Here is a 14,612-nt window from a genome sequence, read left to right as displayed (position 1 = left end):
TTGCCGGATGTGATTCCCACAGGAGTCTCTGCGTTATCCAGAACAAACCAGTATTGCTCCTCTTTCTTCCTCGGATTTATTAGATACTGCAATTGGGAAACTTAGTTTTGCCCCCGGAGTCTTAAATGTTAATAAAACTATGTGTTATTTATTTCAAAAAGACATTGTGACCTGGACCAACTTTTGTTTACTGGAATAGACTGGTTAAAGGTTTATGGAAAAGCATCTGGACTTTACCAAACAAATATTTTTTGCTAAATAAAATCAAGGAAATAACTTAAAAATATTACACAGGAACTACCCAGTAAATCTTTTTTTTTTTTTGTTAAAGGGTAACTAAACCCTAAAACAACTTTTTTTAGTTAATGATCTGTAATAAATGCTGTTCATTGATTCAAGTAAATGTTTTCAACAACATTGACCCAACTTTACTAATATCCCCTCAAATAAAAGGAAAGAATACTATATTATAAATTTCATATTTGCTAAATTCCATATACATAAATGTAAGTACAGTAAAACCCAACCTTTGTTTTTAAAACTTGAAACTAATTTAAACTTGAAACTAATTTAAACTAACTAACCCATAACACCCTAGCAACCACCCAAAATACATTAGAACACCCTAACACCCTAGCAACCACCCAAAATACATTAGAACACCCTAGTAACACCCTAGCAACCGCCTAGCAACCACCCAAAATACATTAGAACACCCTAACACCCTAGCAACCACCCAAAATACATTAGAACACCCTAGTAACACCCTAGCAACCGCCTAGCAACCACCCAAAATACATTAGAACACCCTACACAGCAAAATCCCCAGTGTTAAATTAACACTGCTCAGTGTTTATATAAGTCCACACTCAGAGAGTGTTAAATGAACACTGAAGCAGTGTTAAAGTTAATGAGATAATTAAGTGATTAAAGGGCACCTATTATGGAATTTTGAAATGTACCTTTCATGTAGTGTGTAACATAGATCTAAGTGAACAAAAACATCCTGCAAAGTTTGAAATATGAAAGTGCACCGTATATAAAGTTATTGTCTTTCAAAAGTGAGAGTCGACTCTGAGTCATTTTTATGAATCGTTAGAAGACCGAAGCTTTTTCTCTGACTAGATGACGTCAACTTGTCAAGTTATTTGAATACGATACGCCCACTTATTGCGCTCCAAGGCCAGCAGGGAAAACATCAGGGCGACGAGACGCTGTGTTCTGTGCGGCTCAAAAGCAAACTTTTTTCATCTGCCCAAGGAGGAGCATTTGAAGACTAAGTGGCTACAATTCATATATACAACTATACCACAGAAGTATAGTCCGAGCCGTGTGCTTTGTTCGCGCCATTTTGAAGACGATTGCTTTTTAAATGCAATCAAACTTGGATTCGCGAGCCGACTGATATTGAAGGAAGGTTCAGTTCCAAGTGTATTTGCATCAGCTTCCTCCTCCGTATCACAACCTGTAAGTGTTATTAATAATTTTTGCTTTTATATTTTATGTAGCATGCTTAATAATTATTTTGTTTGTTGTGTAAGCACCGTTTAGCTTCTAGGTCTTCAATGACAATTGTATTGAGATATGTGAAGTGTTTGTCGTTGTTTTCGGAGTTGTCTAAAGAATAGAGTAATACCTCGTAGTAACGTAACTGCATTTTTTTTTTTGTAAAAACGTTATGTTTATGCATCGTCGGGCTAACGCAAACAAAGACTGATTGTGCTTTTACAATATGAACTCTGGGCTATGCTCGCTAACATAACATTAAATTCTTTATCTTATTTTTCGTTTTTTACTACAAACTATAAAGCAGTGGACTATAATCATTATTATAATACAATTTAATTGATAAAAGCATCATTGCACTCCGTGTTAAAAATAAGTATTATCTCTGTAAACACTGCTGGGTCATCTGACCAATCAACGCAGATGAGCGTCGCGCAAAGGAGGGGTTTGAAAAACGAGTCGTTGAACGATTCATTTGGGAGTCGGTGAGCAAATCAGGTAAAAATAAATGCATATTATACGAAAACAAAAGTGTTTTTTGTCATTGCATGCATGTAAAACTGTTGTTGGGGACTCCCACAACAACATTAGGAACATTTTAAATGTCATAATAGGTGCCCTTTAATTGAGTTATGATTGAGCATTATTGAAGACACCTGATGATAACAAGCAGAATCACTGAAGGAGAAAATCGTAATTGGTATGTCACCATTATGGAGATCGGTGTGTGTTTTAGTTGGGCTCATGACCCTTAAATCATTAACTTAAAATTTTGTTTGGCTGCTGTACACAAGTTACAACAGAACATGAACAAAGAGAAAAGGTGATATGTTGGTGTTGATTGTGTTTTAACATTATCATTATATCACAATCATTTGACCTGAATCAATGAACTCATATAGAGCCAAATAACTGAGTTAATTTTACTTTATTGATTATAGCAGCACTGTCCTTGAAAATTTACGATGTAATCCAAATACTTTCTTAAAACTTCATCACATAATTTTTTTTTTTTTTTTTTTTAAACACATACATCAAGAATCAGCCTGTGAATCTCAACAATGGTGACAATTATAAAGCATTTTGCAGTGCATTATGGATGCCACCAATCAAATCTCATTCATGGCTCCCATCATGCATTGCTGCATGAATAAATAATGAGCTTATTTTCAGAGGTGATCTGTTTGTCACCATTGTTGAGAGTCATACGCTAATTATTGATATCTGTGTGTGCTTACCTGAAATATTTTTAACAAGTTTTTTTTATTATTTTATTTCATCATTTGGATTTTAATTGAAAAGGCTAAAAAAGTTATAACTCTGTAAGGACAGTGCTGCTATAATCCATAAAGTAAACTTAAGTTAGAAATTATGCTCTCAATGAGTGCAGTGCTTCAGGCCAACTATTGATTATGTTTAAACACAACCAACACCATCAGATCACCTTTTCTTCTTGTTCATCTGGCTGTTATAACTGAATTACAGCAGCCAAACAAAATCTAAAGCTAAAATGTAAGGGTCAAGAGCCCAACTAAACTAAACACTGATCTCCATAATGGTGACCATTGTACATTAATTTTCGCCTTCCGTGAATCTGCTTGTTAACATCAGATGTCTTCAATAATGCTCAATCATAACTCAATTGATCACTTAATTATCTCATTAACTTTAACACTCTTCAGTGTTCATTTAACACTCTCTGAGTGTGGACTCATATAAACACTGAGCAGTGTTAATTTAACACTGGGGATTTTGCTGTAGCAACCACCCAGAATACCCTAGAATCTGCCAAGCAACAACCCAGAATACCCTAGCAACCACCTAGCAACACCATAGCAACCACCCAGAACACCCAAGCAACTGCCTAACAACCACCCAAAACACTCTAGCAACCACCCAAAATACCTTAGAACACCATAGCAACCACCCATGACACCATAGCAACCAACCAAAATACATTAGAAGACCTTAGCAACACCATAGCAACCACCCATACCACCCTAGCAACCACCTAAAATACCTTAGCAACTGCCTAGCAACCACCCAAAACACCATAGCAACCTACTAGAAACACCCTAGCAACCGAGGTTTCTCAATATATATATATAACTTTAAACTTCAAACCACTTTAAACTTAAAGGAGAACTCCAGCGCAAAATGAACCTTTGGTCTAATTAAACATTGTTACCTAGTCAATCGTTATCTGAGATTTGTTTTCATGATTATCGAATGTAAATAGTTTTATCTCTAAAACAGTTTAGCCTATAATGCTAGTATAACGCTAGTATATTGGGCATAGAGTAATGACAAATAAAAATCACTTGTTAATACCACTAACAAGGCTCAAAATAGCCCCACACTAACACGGTAGCATAATGAGGGTCCCTCAGGTAGGGGTAAACAGGTGAAAGTTGAAGTCAATTAAGGCTTTCTTGTTTAAACCAAGTTTAGTAATTATGTATGTAGAAGTAAAGGCAAAGGCTTTGAAATAATGATAAAACAAAAAGGGAATTATGATAATGTTGGTGATTATCAGAATAACCTAACCCAAAAGAGAGATAGAAAAATGTAATAAAAAAAAAATCGTAATAATTTTTTTTTTGGAATTTTTTTTTTTTTTTTTTAAATTAATAATAAAATAAAATAATGAAAAGACAGGATGACCCCAGAAGAAGAGACAGGCCGCAGTAGTGGGTTTGTCCCACAAAGGGGCGTACCTCCTCTCAGCGGTCAACCTGTTTGAACAGACAAACTCATTCAAATTAAATTCAACCTGGTTTAAATTCAAATTTAAATAAGCCTGTGCAGAAATGAGAAAAAATATCAGAGTGATATTTTATAATAATCCAGATAACATTAAAGTATCAGTGATCATTATGAAATAATCAGAAGGGAAATACGAAATAAGTACACACTTCAAAAGAGTGAAGGGAGGAAAAGAGTGGCACCGACTTAGTATCCACAAGGCCACACGTTGGCGCTGTTTCCTTCTAGTGGATATCAGTGGCTGAAAGCCAAACACAATTTAAATCCAAATTTAAATCTGGTTTAAACTCGAATTTGTTGTGGCAAAACAATATTTAACAAACTCAGCATTCCCAGGCAAAAGAGACGTCGATATTCAAATTGTATTTAAAAGAAAATAAACATTTATTCTGCAGAATAGTTGCCAGTCTAGCCACACAGGCCAGCTGCAGGGTGAGGGTGAAAACCCACCAACCCTAACAGCCCAGTCTGCAGGCAGAGTGAGACCAAGATAGGTGTTCTTTCTGGAGTCTTATAATGTTCTCATCAAAGCATTCTTTAAAACACCCACCCCAGGGGGCAGGAACTGAGGACCCCCCATGGTGGCCTCAACCCCTCCCTAGCCCGGAGTCCTCTCAGTGTCACACCCTGTATCAACGTTACAACAGGAGAATTCCAAATACAGAACACGTGGCATTCCTATATTATCATTGAGAAAACAAAATAAGAAATAAAAGATTAAAAACTGCCACTACAAATTTAAATAAGCGTGTAAGGGAATTGAGAAATCAGAATGATATTGAATAACAATTAGGATACATTAAAGTATCAGTAATTATTATAAAATAATCAGACGAGGAAAACAGAAATAAAGCAATTCACACAGAATTGAAGACAGGAAAGCGAGTTGAATGAACCGCCTTAGCGTGGTTGCCACTAGGTGGCGGACTTCCCTCTAACTGGGCTCTCAATTGCTGGGCTGGGATTTAATTTGAGTTTTAATTCCAGTCTTGTTTGAACCAAACTCAAAGTAAATGTACCAGTCAAAAGCAGGAAAATTGTCTAACACGAAATAATATTCGCACGAGCAAATAATTATTGCAAATAATTATTGAGAATTTATACAAGCTAATTCACTATTCATCATAGAACACTTGAATTTAGCAGTACGAGAGCCTTATCTGAAACGGCCACGAGATGGCGTAGTTGCGCTCATGCAGGCTGACGTCAGTGGGAGGTGGTGCTCACGCAGGGTGACGTCGTTGGGGCGCGTATTTTGAGACTTAAACACCTAAAGGACCTCTGGTGTTTAGTCCGCGGAATTACAACCAATTTTAAATGTGACTCGAGAGCTCATAGCGTTCAGCTCGGTCACGCGCTGATTTTCTGCAATAAAAATCACAAAGGAACAAGATCTCTGCAGATCTTTCGGGTGCTATACTGCACAAGAGCGTGACGCAGGGTTTCTTCGCTGCAAAACACAATTGTGGGCTACTCCCATAGACACTTATCCAAATAGCACAGATTTAAATGTATTAGGTTTTCGATTGATTAGCTAAGTCAATGTTAACCAGGAGTTTTATCGTTTTGCTGAATATCACTGGGTTAACCACGAATTCAATAACGACATTTGCATGCAAGGCCTAATATGTTTGGAAGGAATCTCGCTTAGAAACATATTTATTAATACCGGTAATATGCACGTGAGACTTATTCGTTCACAGCGATTTCAACAAATATTAGAAATGTATCGACTGCAGAGATATTTCTTCATCTCTTAACATTTGTAATATTAAATACTGCAGTGTATATAGCATTTAACAGTGCTAAAATTGTCTAGGCATATTTTAGCAACTTGTTAAAGTGTAACGTTACTGACTCCGGCTTTTTGCCTCGGTCAGTTAGGAGTGAGTTCGCGTTTGCGACTTATCTCATAATTTCATAACACATGTGCACAAAAATTATTAATAACCATATAAACAGACTGGAACTGGATATTGCTCATAAAAAACAAAGTTTGAGATTGCCCGTAATTTTCTCCACCATAAACTGTAGCGTATATGCCTCGGACTCTGGGTCCGTATGAATTAGCTCAAATGATCTATAGAGAATTTTAATAACTAATCATGAATATGATTAATATATTGCATATTACAGTTACATTAAATTATCGAAATTGAAGATAGACTATATGAATATATGAATAATCAATCACAACGAATTATAATTCCTCATTCATACATCAATAGTCTTATTTCAGATCGATTATGAGATAATCTTTAAGGGAAATTATGTAATCATCAAATCGGTGTTGTCCAGCAACGACCGTAAGATTAAACTATCAATTTCTCAATAAAGTTATCCCTTACAAACTCCAAGAAATATTGACTTTCTGGCCGTGAACATTAATTTTCTTGTGTTTATAAAATTAAAACTACTTAATGTAGTAAATGATGAGCGCGGGTAGCGCTTGGATCTATCTCATTGACAGTGTTTTTTTACAAGCATTTTCACAGACACAGTCTTGAATATATGTTTTAATAAATGCAAAACTATAGAATATAAGTACTACACAAGATACACGGTTTATATGTCTATGTACATTTACTTACAGTTAAACAAACAAGACAAAACAGGTAACAGATGATGAGAGAGGGAGAGTTGGAGAGAGAGAGAGAGAGAGAGAGAGAGAGAGAGAGAGAGAGTGATCTGATTTAGGCTGGTGCTATTTAGAGCAGAAACGCACACCTCGCGCGGGGAGCGCTTTGCGGAGGTTTTGGTCGTGCGAAAGAGAGAATAAGAGAGAGCGAATGAGATCGAGGGCAGGGGCGCGCGCTCGATTTGAATGCGGAACAGAGAGAGAAATAAATCACGAATGATCATAGAATAGCAAAATCACAGACCTTTGAGAGAGCCAACAAAATGCATCGAACCTTAAAACATTAAAAACTCGTTAGAGTTATGATACTTGCACAGTTCTTTGTGTGAGTCTGAGAGGAGCGCGCGTTCTCGTGCTGAGGCGCGTTCTCTCGTGGAGCCCCGGACAGGGCGCGTGCTCTCGTGGCTCCGGGGCGCGTTGGTCGCGGGAGTTTTGAAGGCTTCTTGAAAGTGAAGTTGCTGAAGGGATAATTCACGCTAAATTCGTTCACTCTTAGGTGAAGGCGAACCAAGGAGAATTTGAAAATTAAACAAAAGAAACTTTATAAAGAAAATAAAAGGGAGGGAACTCCTGAAGGAGTTCAGGTCCGAAGATTTCACATGCTGAAGCAGCGATGAAGGCAGGAAGAGCAGAGCAGAGATTTTGAGGAGGGGCTTGGCTCTTTAAAGAATGTGTGGGTCACGCCTTCTTTTGCGCGCGTGGCCAATAATCTGCCGAGATGTGGAAGCGGGAATCTTTCTTTGTTTGCTGGGAACATCCCTCTGGTTCGGATTACCAAAGCGTTTGACTTAAAACTTTTCGGCCCCAGAAATATGAAATGTGTAAAACAATGTACATTACTGCATTCTGCTATCAGAATTCGACTCCGTTAGGTCTCAAGATTTAAAATGATATGAAACACATCAGGTTACGGTTAGGAATACAACGTTTGATTATTATATTATGCATTAGTATAGACATTTAAAGTTCGATTAATGTTACACTAGGACATATATGCTTTCCTATGGTTTATAAACACATCTTAACACAAAAAGGGATTTTTTTATTACATTTAAGAGTGACTATGGTAGCAGTCCTTTGTGTGAGGACATGTGGGTGTCTTGGCGTGAGGAATGTGGGGGTGTCACATTACGTGTCTCTTTGTGTGTGTGTGTGTTGGAATGGACGAAAGAGACAACGCTCTCGTCTGGTCACACAACGAATGAAGTGTATTAGTGAATCACGATTCACTAATTTGACCAGATGTCATAGTCAATGTTGCTACAATACCCTAGTACCTCAGATATAACCATGGTACCTACGGCAGCCTCATCAAAATCCCCAGTGTTAAATTAACATTCCTCAGTATACAGGTCCACACTACAGGGTGTTAAAATGAATACTGAAGCAGTGTTAAAGTTAATGAGATAATTAAGTGATGATTGACCATTAGTGGTGACACCTGATGTTAATAAGCATAATCATTGATGGAAAGAGAAACAACAAGAACAGAAAAAAATAGAAACACAAGAACTACAACTGACTTTAAGCCATTACACCATATTGCACTTATTATTACCAGTTTGACTTTATTTCTGTGTATGTTTATTTCTTTATTTCTGTTCAAAATGTTTAATGAATTTTTTTGTTTCAAGGTACCATTATGGTGGTCAGTGTTTGCTTAAGTTGGGCTCTTGACCCTTTACAATTTATTGCTATTAGTTATTCTCTCTAGTGACAAATTGATCAACTCTGAACATAACAAAACAATAACATAATAAAAGGAAAAAAACAATGAAAATTACAGGACAATTCAGCTGCACAATTTATTTATGCTGCCATGCATGATGGGAGCCATGGATGCATTTTGATTGGTTGCTCCCATCATGCACTGCAACATGAAACAGTTGTGTGAATGTCACCATTGTTGAGATTCATATGTAGATTATTGATGTCTGTGTGTGATTCTAAAACCTTCAGATTATTACTGCACTACTGGAATTAGCTACTAAAGAATATGAACAGAACATTTGTATAGTCATTTTATAACGCTGGTACAGAATCAGGACACTACAGGAATGTAATTTCATCATTTAAACATTAACATCATATCCTGGGCTTCATTTCACAAAACCACCTTAAGCCTGTCTCAGAACACTTGCATTAAGTAAATGCTTAAGGGAAACGCAGCCAAGGTCGTAGTTTCTCTTGCCACAATAATTATGCTTTATACACACAGAGTCCGTGCAGCCAGAGAAAAGACACTAATATTAAAGAGACCAACTAAAGCAAACACTGATCACCATAATGGTGATCACAAAACATTCCATAAAACATTACCATCTAAACTTCCATCTAAGACCGTGTGTAGATGTATGACATAAATAAAGTCCAACTAATAATACTTGCAATAATGTGTATTGAATCAAATGACGCTTTTCCACTGCATGGTACGGTACGGTTCGGAACGGCACGGCACGCTTTGGCGCTTTTCCACTACATGGTACGGTACGGTTCGGCACGGCACGCTTTGGCGCTTTTCCACTGCATGTTACGGTACGGCTCGGTTCGGTACGGCTCACTTATGGCGCATTTCTACTGCATGATACGGTACGGCACGGCTCGCTTCGGCTCGCTTTAAATGGTACCACCTCTGTTGAGGTTCCAAGCGTACCGTACCGATACTATAATGTGACGTGAAAACACTGCAGATCACTGATTGGTCAGACAGAATCGTCACTTCAGCGTCATTGTATTTGCGACACGAGACACTAGACCCGCTAGATTTAAATAGCCAGACAACAGCCAATGCGGTAGCACCTGTTTTTAGAGCATTTACTTGACAAAAAAGACATTTTCACATTCATTGGTCCGGACAAAAAATAAAAATAAAACTCCCATTTATGTGCCATAAAAACTAAAAAACACAGACTGAAAACAGTTACGGAAGAGCTTGTGCCTTTTGGAATATTAACAGTGCTCATTTGGATTAGGCTATTGAGTTACTAAAACAAACTTTGTCAAATAATACACAGGTTTTCTTCACATTTTGAATGTTTTTGTTTCCATTTGTTTAATTTCAAGATCTGATGTGACTTAGCCATTGCTTTTTTTACGGCTAAAAAGCTGGGAGCACTAAATTATATTCAGTCACATTATACACGCTTTTAACATTAAATAAAGCACATAAATAGTACCTATTATCATTGCCACACTTTGAGATTGTTGTTCCAGCGCGACGTCGCAGTAAAATAGGATCCGTTTCAAATAGAATCGTTGCGTGTTGCGGCTGGTTAAACTTTGATTAACATGGAAAATTATACTTTTTATCACGTGTCGCACCGTCGCGTCGCATGTAGTTAGGACACGGTCAGAGCGCTTCTGCCTCGATGCCATGTTTTCTCATAGTGTTTGCTATATTCTGAACCAAAACAACGCAACACGTGTGTAACGTCGTGTCACATTTGACCGAGCTCAACCGATAAGCGGAATCGTTAAGCAGGCATGCTAACGGTTCCAAGGAATCGATTCAATGGGCACAGGTTCTGAAGAAGAACCGGTTCTAAGTTCCCATCCCTAGCAATAACATTAACTTTACATCACAATGCTGAGCTACAGTGAAATGATAGAAAATACATTATCTGTGTTAGCAATTCGCCTCATTCGCGGTAACTGGACACGCGAATGAGGCTAGCGTCTACCGGACGCGCGAATGATGCTTGCGTCTACCGTAACGTGTCTTTACATTATATATAGTGGAGTGCAGCGCGACAGAAGTGTAGCACGGAAAAGTGGATCACCGCCGTGAGTAATCATTTTAAAATAAAATTGATTAATCAAACCACGGATCCCTGATAAGTTTTGTGATCCGTCTCGCCACTAGTGTAGTAGCACTATGATCACTTTGAGGGGAGGATACATTTATCCCCACCGGGGATAAAAATAATTAAGCAGAGGCAGGGATGCATTGACCAGAAAGGGGGGGTTACTAAACCAGTGAGTGGCAGCAGTGCATTAAAGCGTGCCTAATGTGCAGAAAAAAAACAAGGAAGAAGAAGCGCCACTTGTGAGAGCATGCCCGATAGATTCTGTCACTGTGCCGTTGTTGTTGTTTTTTTTACTGTCTGTCGCTAATCAGGGCCAGATCTGGCCCACATCTGGCACACATGGAAAGATGATCTGGCCCACATGCAGCGTGGAATAACCGCTCCTGCTTGCCAGATCTGGGCCACAAGCAGGCCATAGCAATGCCACATGTCAGCCAAGAGCAAAGAAATAAACCAGAACTGGTCCTTTTATTGAGAATTAACAGAGGTTTAACTCTAATGTGTTTCATTTGAAGTCACCATAACAGTGATTAGTGTGTCCATTAGTTTGGGTCTTAACTCTTATTCAAACTTATATATATATTAGCTGCTGTGGCAGTGTATGTTTAAAGCACATTTGCAGCAGCAAAGAAAGCTGAAGTGAAATGAGATCAGGTGATGATACTTTTGATGGATTTTTAATCATTATGAAATAACAGGATTTTCAGATGTAATTTGAATCGAATCAAAGCTAACAATTGTATTGAACTTTAAATACATTTCTGATACAGTCCTTGTTCCAACAGTTCTGCAGCAAAAATATTTTGACAGCAATGAGCATGACAATTTAGTCTATAGTGAAACACACAGACATCAACAACCAGCGTATGAATCTCAACAATGGTTACAATCAAAAATGCCATGCAGCAATGCATACTGCATAATTGTCCTACTATTGTCCAATATTTTGTTTAACCCTAAATATTTGCTTTTATTTTTTGCTGTTGTTTTGTTGTGACATTTAGAAGCTTTATTGTGATGTCCAGATCTGATTATCTGAATATTTAGTTGAGTGTCACCATTGTTGAGATTCATACGCTGATTGTTGATGTCTGAGTGTTTCACTACAAACTAGCTTGATGGCGTCGTTGTTGTAGCGTATATGCTTCGGACTCTGGGTCCGTATGAATTAGCTCAAATGATCTATAGGGAATTTTAATAACTAATCATGAATATGATTAATATATTGCATATTACAGTTACATTAAATTATCGAAATTGAAGATAGACTATATGAATATATGAATAATCAATCACAACGAATTATAATTCCTCATTCATACATCAATTGTCTTATTTCAGATCGATTATGAGATAATCTTTAAGGGAAATTATGTAATCATCAAATCGGTGTTGTCCAGCAACGACCGTAAGATTAAACTATCAATTTCTCAATAAAGTCATCCTTTCTTATAAACTCCAAGAAATATTAACTTTCTGGCCGTGAACCTTAATTTTCCTGTGTTTATAAAATTAAAACTAGTAAATAATAAGAGCTCTGGCAGCTCTTGGATCTTTGAATCTCATTGACTCGTTTTACAAGCATTTTCACGGAAACAGTTGAATATATTGTTTTAATAAATGCAAAACTACAGAATATAGGCTACTACACAAGATACACAATTTATATGTCTATGTACATTTACTTACAGTTAACAAACAAGACAAAACGGTTAACAGATGATGAGAGAGTGAGAGTTGGAGAGAGAGAGAGAGAATGGGGGGGCGCGCGCGCCGAAGCACGCGCTGAGGTTGTAGAGAGAGAATGAGAGAAAGAGAGAATGGTCACGTGTGACCATAGAACAGCAAAAATCACAGACCTTTTTATTTATTAATTAATCTTATAAATAAAACTTTTAATATTTATTTAATGACATATGTAATTATAAGTAGGCTACTTTTAAAAATAATTACACATTAAACAAATAAATTAATACAATTACATGTTAAGAATTTTAAATAGGCTATATAAACGAATAGCTTCAAAACATAAAAGTTATCAATAACAAAGAGGGGAAAAAACATTACAAGCAATAAACAAAGATTGCTTTCAGTATTTAAGAGTAGTCTGAATGTTTTCCATTCAAGAGCTGTGATTAAGTGATTTTTCTTTCTCAGTTTAGATACGATAAGCTGCTTCACACTTATGCACAGATCTCTTTTGAAATATATGATGTGGTTTGTCCTGTCTGTTTAATAACTTAAGACATAACTGACTGTTTACATTAATTTCGCGTCTTAACGCATTTTGGGATGCAAATAGGCTATATTTAACCACGTAGACAGAGTCGCTCACAGCCGCATGTGAGAGCGCTCTTCACAAAGCGGGCGTGAGTATTTGAAATTGAAAGCAGCTTCTGTCGATGGTTTTCATATTTTTATTTTTAATATATAAGTCAACTGCATTCCTAAAGACATATGATGCCTTTATAGAGCATTTGTAAGGAAAATACCGGCGGGCGGGACCGCGCACTACTAGAGTAAAATCAAGCGCGCATATTTCACAGCGAGTGCCATATGATCTTCTAGTCAGTGCAATGAAGCCCGCTTGTCCAACAATTCGCTTCAACTTTTCCGAACTGTAGGCTATGAAAGACTATTTTTCGGAAGGTTCGAATGTGTGTGTGTGACAGAGGAATTAGAAGCAAGCAGAATATTGTGTATAAAGCACACGCAGCGTCATCACGCATCTGTGTTTAAAGCTCAGACTCGATTCTGAAATTATCTGAATCCATACAGAATCGTTGAAGAGAATCTATAACACAATCACATAAATTAAACAAACTGTTCTTTCCTGTAGCCTATGCCAGGCCTATGCGTAGCGTGCCAAGTTGATGCTTCATCTGCGGTGCAGATTACTTTACTATCGCGTGTCACGTGACCAGAGAGTAATCGCAGCTTCTGCGATTACAAAATCGCGTTTCATCATATCGCGATATTATCGCAAATGCAATTAATCGTTCAGCCCTAATTAATACACATTAAAACTTACATTAAATCCCAAACCTGTCATGACATATAAATGGCAACACAGAATACATTTGGTAATGTTTTAAATATGATTCGTTTAAGGAAACGTTATGTGTGTGTGTGTGTGCTTCTCCTTGGAAGCACGTGGGTGTCCGGTTACGGGTGTTCCTTGCCGTGCGGACACCATGTTGGTGTCATATTACGTGTTGAAGTTTGTGTGGAATGTGAGGAAGAGACGAAGCTCTCTTGTCTGTTCAGACAAATGAATGAAGTGTATTAAAAAAAATCACGATTCATTACTTTGAAAAGCAGCTGTCATTGTCAATGTTGCTACATTGTTGTCAAAATCGTATTGCTGCAGAACTGCTGGAACACAGCAATTGTGTTATAAATGTATTGATGGTTCAACAAAATTGATTGATTTTATTAGATTCAAATGACATCAGAAATAACAATTTATTTCATGATGATTATAAAGCCATCATCATGTTACCATCATCACCTGATCTCATTACACTTTAGCTTGCTTTACTGCTGCAAATGTGTTTTACAAACACACTGTCACAGGAGCCAAAAACGACAAAATATATAGTAAGAGTTAAGAACCCAACTAATGGAAACATTAATCACTGTTATGGTGACTATAAATGAAACAGAGTTAAACCTCTGTTAACTCTCAATAAAAACTTGTGTAGACGTCTGAGAGAAATAAAGTCAGTCTGGTTAGTAATACTAAGCATAAATGAGTACATCTAAAGTAAGTGACCAAGTATATATACAAATTAGTTTTAAGTTCCTGGAACTCTCTTGTAAGTGTACTCTACTAGACAGGCACTTGTTAGTACTACATACTATTCCTATTTAACTTTACTTGTTTTTTTCAAGGC

General features: G+C 37.2%; 1 protein-coding gene across 1 annotated transcript in view; it reads left to right on the top strand.

The window, feature by feature from the left end:
- The window catches only part of LOC307008855 (butyrophilin subfamily 1 member A1-like), a 66,592-nt gene that overhangs the window by 51,731 nt on the left and 249 nt on the right, over positions 1 to 14,612 (top strand). The window lies entirely within an intron of this gene.

This window comes from Phoxinus phoxinus, assembly GCF_949152265.1.
Source record: "Phoxinus phoxinus genome assembly, chromosome: 1".
NCBI classification, from domain to species: domain Eukaryota; kingdom Metazoa; phylum Chordata; class Actinopteri; order Cypriniformes; family Leuciscidae; genus Phoxinus; species Phoxinus phoxinus.
The sequence above is the reverse complement of the archived record's forward strand: the minus strand, read 5'-3'. Positions and strand labels throughout refer to the sequence as shown.